The following is a 6,536-nucleotide window of genomic DNA, read 5'->3' on the forward strand; positions in this document are numbered from 1 at the left end:
GATCATCCATCATTTAATTACTGCATCCCCTCTTCACTTAGGTAATGTGGTTTTTTGGTTTATGTTGAATGTTGTTTTGATGGGAAGATCTGCTCCCTATGGAATGCTACTCACTAAGGTTTTCAAATTCTTCAAAATCCCACTCGAAGATGAACCTTCCATCAAATTCAATAACACATTTTCACTCAAGAATATTAAACAAATGAAGTTTGAGCATGAAAACCTCCCTGCCTCCGAGAAAAGGAAAGAACGAGAGTCCTCACCACCTAAGGAAACACCATCACCACTCATTCAAGAATCTACCTCTCCACTGCGTCACTCTCCTGCTCTTACTCCGAACTCACATATCCAACCATCTCATCCTCATGAAGCCGATCCACTCCCTACAGATACTTCTACACCAACTCATCTTCGAAATATGGAAGAAGGCGAGGAGTTATATTTTGATCTTAACCAGTCCTATCCTCCCTCTCCTACGGATATGCCTATGGCCTTTTCTCCTATAGTACCAATGGAAGAGGATGTGCTCCCACAACCAGATCTTACGCAACAACTTCCTATTCCTCCTGCTGCTGCTCAGGAAGAACCTACCCAACCTCTCCCCGAGGTCACAGGACAGTTCAGTTCCCTTGACTCATTCTTTATTGCCACGACTCATAATCATTCAAAGGATAAGGTTGGGAGCTCTCAGAATAAGAGTTCCAGTGTAAATGATCAGCCTAAGGGCTCGGTTCCTAGCACTAGGATTGGGGAAAACAAGAATACGAAGCAGATGAAACTTCTAAAGTTAATTAGAAAAGACCAGAAGTTAATTTGGGTTCATGCTGTTAAAACTGTTTAATTATTGTGTTGTTAAGTTGAATTGTTATGTTGCTTATGAACCCATGTTTATGCTTTGTTGAACAAATCTTTAAATTATTATCTAATTAGCATGATGTCATATGTATGGTTAAAATCATGTTATTTCAACACTTACACTCAAGAGCACATGTTAGTCATTAACCACAATCATAATCTCTTAAGTAATTTTGTTATCATTAAAATCATTTGAGAGAGATTTTGTCTCAGAGGAGATTGTTGAGATAAAATCTCTCAAATGATTTTAATGATAACAAAATTACTTAAGAGATTATGATTGTGGTTAATGACTAACATGTGCTCTTGAGTGTATTCATATAAGATAATAGGTTATTAATCATTAAGGCAAAAAGAAGGAAAATATGAATCTGGCCTGAGGATGGAAAACCACGTGAGGATGGCATATGATCAAGAAAACCACGTGAGGATGGGCTGCAAAGTGGAAAATCTCCAGAGCCCAAGTTATGACCTCACCAGTACAAATGCTTTTATTCATTAAAGAAATGAACAATAAAGTCAAAGAATGAATAAGTAAAAGTATTTGAAATAAAGAAGTTGAAAGGGCTAAAAGAAAAAGACAAGAACAACTAGATCTAATATGCACAACATTTCTTTTAATGAAAAATACATGAATTGTAGAAAACTTTTGTAATCGAGAACATCTTTTTTTTACTCAACCGAGTACACACTCTTAACATTGCACAAACAGTCTTAAAATAATAAATAAATAAATAAATAAATAAAAGGTTAAAATATTTTTCTCTAATTTTATTATTATTTTTAATAAAATCATTAGCACCTGCCACGTACTAAAGTAACGACTTTTGTGACAAGCTTTTGCCCCAATCTTCTCCATACGTACTAGGGGTGGACAACGGTCGGATCTGGTCGGATTCGGTTTAAAAATTGCACACTCAAGGAAAATCGCGGTTGAGAATGTTTGGTCCATCTCCGACCGTTTGAAGCATTGGTTATGGAGGGTGGCGGTTTGACGGTTTCAACGGGTAATCGAATAACTTGAGTCGGTTTGACGGCTTTAATGTAAAAAAATATCTAAAAATATGATCATAAAAGTTTTCTCATAATAAAAGTGAAACTGAGAAAATTAATATGGATACAAAAGCATTTCAAATTTAGAATAAGTACAAAAACTAAAACTAAAAAAGAGCAAATGGATTGAATAGTGGAAATAGGTAGAAATTTGGTCAGATCTGGTCTTGAAGAAGATAGGAGATGCAATAATTGCTAAATCTAAGTAGAGACTAACAAAATAAGAGAGATTGAGATGAGGCTACAACAAATCTGGAACCAACAACAATGTTATGTTGGGAAAATCTTGTCCGAACTGGAACCTACTACTAAGAAGACGAACCAGAGCATAGGAGGGGGAAAGATTGAGAGGAGGCGCTAGGTTAATTTTTTGCATACGGTCTGTTTCGGACACCAACAAAGTTGAATCTCACCACCCGCACACGTCCAAATAAAGCCGAATGAAACTAATTTTTTCAAAACGTTGACCTGTGCCCGACTTCCATCCGCCTGATTGCTTCACTTTCTATATGGTTTTGTCGGTTCCGGGTCGGACCTCGGGTCCATGTCCACCCTTACTTAATAGAGTACTACGAACAATAATGTTTTATTAGCACTTAATAGAGTACTAAGAAAAATGGAAGTTTATCTAAAGATGACAACGTAAAAATTAGCACCGCAAAATTGGGTTGAAGTTATAAGTTCCTTCACATTTATTAATTCATTAGTTCAATAGTTCAATTTACTTTGAAATTAAATTATGCTTTTTAGTTTTTAATATCATGCCCTATCTTCTGAAGAGTGAACACAATCTAATGGTAAATTCTTCTTCTAGAATATAGTTGATGTGTTTAATCGTTTAAATGTTGTTTACCAAGAAATTTTTAAATATTGTCTCTCTTAGAGCATTTCTAAATGTGAATTCAATGTGGGCATATTAAATAAGGACTACTATGTCACATCATCTTAAAATAATTTATTCATTTTTTATGTGAACTCAACATGGGTTCATTAAATAAGTCACATAACTTTAATTTATACATTAATATTTTATTTATATTTAATTTTATTACAACTTAAAATATTGATTTAAATATTTCAATTCATATTATTATACATTATTTTAATTTAATTTTAAAATAAAATAAAATTGAACTTAAATTTTTATAACAATAATAAAAAAAAGGTAACGGTCATATAATAATAATTAGGCTAAATTACATCTGTGGTCCTTTAACTTAATTTCAGGTAACGTTTTAGTCATTTATCTTTTTTTTTTCCCGATTTAGTCCTTTATTCCTAAAAATATCAAATAAAGTATAAAAATATGAGTTTATTTGAAGATTTGCGTTACGAAATTGGTGAAATTTGTATTATATTGAAGAATATAATTAATTTTATGGGTTTTGATTGAAATTTTTTTTGAATTTTTGTATAAAAAAGGATATCATTGTTGAAATTTTAAAACATAAAATATCAAATTGTCACTTAAAATTAAAATAAAGGACCAAGTCGGGAAGAAAAAAAAGATAAAGGACTAAAATGTTACCTGAAATTAAGTTAAGGGACCACAAATGTAATTTAGCCTAATAATTATTAATAAATTAAAAAGAAGTTAACGATCATAAATTAAAAAAAAAATAACAATCATAAATTTATTATTATTAATAAATTAATTTAAAAAGGTAAAGATTATAAATTTATTATTATTAAATTATGAAATTACCGTTCCTTAAACTGTGATAAGTTTATTATTAATAAATTATGAAAGTATCGTTCCTTAAACTGTGATGACAGCTTGACACAGCTCCAATGGTGAACTCTCAAAAAACTCAATTTTACGTAACTACACGTTGGCGAATGAAACGTATTTGTCTTCCGTTGGAGATGCTCTTAGAATAAAGTTGATCTGTTTAATCGTTTAATTGTTGTCTACCAAATTTTTTTTAAATATTTTCTCTTAGATATAACAGGAGAGAGATCTTTATCTTCACACGTTCTTGAAGAATGTAGAAGCTTTAGTGCTAGGAGAAACAATGACATTGGCCATTCATGTTTTTGGGTATTTTGATAGTTTTGTGGATGGGTTGTGCGGTAGCAGATATGGAAGGCAAGTGGTGTTATTGGGAGTTGCATTGGGTACATTTAGTTTTTGTTGCCTTTGGGTCTTTCCTGTAATGGAAGTGGATTCCTTATTAATTTAATGTTTTTTTTTATTTAATTTTTTTATTTTAAAGTCCTCAAGATGCATGCTATCTATTAAATGTATTAGATAGCCATAATGTAATTATTTATAAATAAAAAATTGAAAATTGTGGCTATTAAAATCTGTAATATTTGCCAATTTTTTAAAGTAAAAAAGTTAATTATGGTAGTTGAAATCACAATTATTTAAACAAAAGAATTATAAATTGGATGAAGAGAAATTTTTTATAATAATCAAAATAAATAAACAATTTATAGTGTCTCTAAATAGATTTATATTCGATACTTTGAAATTGTATGGCTAAACTCTTATTACTAAGTTAACCCTTATAGTTATTTATTTATTTATTAAAAGGAATTATGAGAATAGTTTTTTTAGAATATGATTGTTTTTTTTGGTGATGAACAATTGCATACGAAGGAATATGTCTTTTGTTTACATAGTAATTTAAATATTAGAGAAATGATGTGAGATAAAAAGAGGAAAATGAATACCTTATTACTAAGCAATTAGTAGCCACCAAGAAAATGAAGGAAATTGAGTTTCCACCAATTTTCTTAATTTATTTGCATTAGGAAATAAATCAATTGTAATCCCTACATTCATGTGGTGGCCGAACCATAATTCACAATTCCCCTCATTTTTATTTCACCCAATATTGGGGAAAGATAGATTAGAAGACCAAAGTATTGCACATCAATTAATGACCATTAGGAGAGCTAGAGATACTCCCCCAAGAAAAAGCAAAAATCGGCTATTCCACTCTTTTCATGTTCTCATTCTCTCATTTTCCTATATTGTAAATTTTGGAGAAAAAGTTAAAGGAAAAGGAAGAAAACTTCAATAGCATTTCACATCTCAGCTTCAATTTTTGTGTTACTGTTGTTTCGTGATTTTGACTTTGAGGTAGTGGCAATACTTCATCAGAAGAGTATCATTCCAGAAGAAATATGAGGTAGTGGCAATATCTAATTAGAGAGAGCATCATTAGAGAAAACTTCTTATTGTAATTGATGATAGTGAGACGAAACATATATTGTTTGTCAAAGGCATTACAAATATTGATACATGCTTTTTTTTCTCTTTAATTCTTATTGATACAATGTTTATTGGTATTTCACTACAACATTTTTAACTTTTGACAACACTTATCTTGGCAACGGCTAAAAATCTGTGGTTAGAAACGAAAATAGACAACAGTTTTTTAAGTTTTCTTTATAACATACATAAAAAAAAAAACACTTTTTTGGTTGTCAAAATAAAACCATTGCATATTCGTTTTTAAGGTACGGATTGAAAAATATGGTCGATTTAGTCCACAATACATAACAGTGAAACAAAATAAAATAAAAAATGTTGACTAAATAAAAAATCTTTTTGCTACAACCTAATATCTCAAATAATATTTTTCCAAATTACTTGAGTTCCCCCCAAAACCCTTAACCATTAACTATTGGAAGTTAAATATAATTCAAATGTTGTTGTTTTGGGCCAAATTAATTTGGTTCCACATTGTACCCCATATAAATACTTTTGTGTGTATAGTTTTAAAAACTAATGTTATTTTGATATACTAATGAAAATCAGAAAATAACTCTCTTTCATAATCTCTCTCTTTTCTCCATCATTTTCTAAAACACCACAATTTTCAATTATCAATTTTCACCATTGATTCACCCTCCATTCTTGATTGTGTTCCAACATCTGACATCAAGAGCAAGGTTCAGATCCAATTCCGCTTCAATCATGTCCGTTTCCAATGACAAAATTCCTACCAACCTTCTGATTCTTGATTCGAAGAATTATGACAAATGGCACAAACAAATGAAAGTTTTGTTTGGATATCAAGATGTTCTTGATATGATTACCGATGGCATTACTCCTCTTGGTAAAGAGGCTACAACAGCTCAAGAAGCGAAAATCAAGGAAGATAAGAAGAAAGACTACAAGACCCTTTTCTTGATCCATTCTTGCGTTGATAGTGACAACTTCGAAAAAGTTGGCGATTGCGACTCGGCGAAGACAGCTTGGGGTATTCTTGAGAAAGCTTATGCTGGTGCGAATAAGGCGAAGGTGGTGAGGTTACAAACTCATAAGTGGCAGTTTGAGTTACTTCAAATGGAAGACAAGGAAACGATTAACAATTACGTGACACGTGTGACACGCTTGGGGAATCAAATGAAGTCGTGTGGTGAAGCCGTTTCCGAACAGAATTTTGTGTCGAAGGTATTGCGTTCTTTAACACCAAGATTCGATAATATTGTGGTGGCGATTGAGGAATCGAAGGATCTAAAGACGATGACGAAAGATGAACTTCAAAGTTCATTGGAAGCTCATGAACAAAGAATGGACGAAAGAAGAAACGATAAAGCCAAAGCGGAAGTTGCTTTGCAAGCCCGTTTCAACGAGAAGAACAAGAAATCGAAAGGGAAATGGCCTTCTA

The sequence above is a fragment of the Cicer arietinum genome, chromosome 7 (genome assembly GCF_000331145.2).
Source record: "Cicer arietinum cultivar CDC Frontier isolate Library 1 chromosome 7, Cicar.CDCFrontier_v2.0, whole genome shotgun sequence".
Lineage (NCBI taxonomy): Eukaryota > Viridiplantae > Streptophyta > Magnoliopsida > Fabales > Fabaceae > Cicer > Cicer arietinum.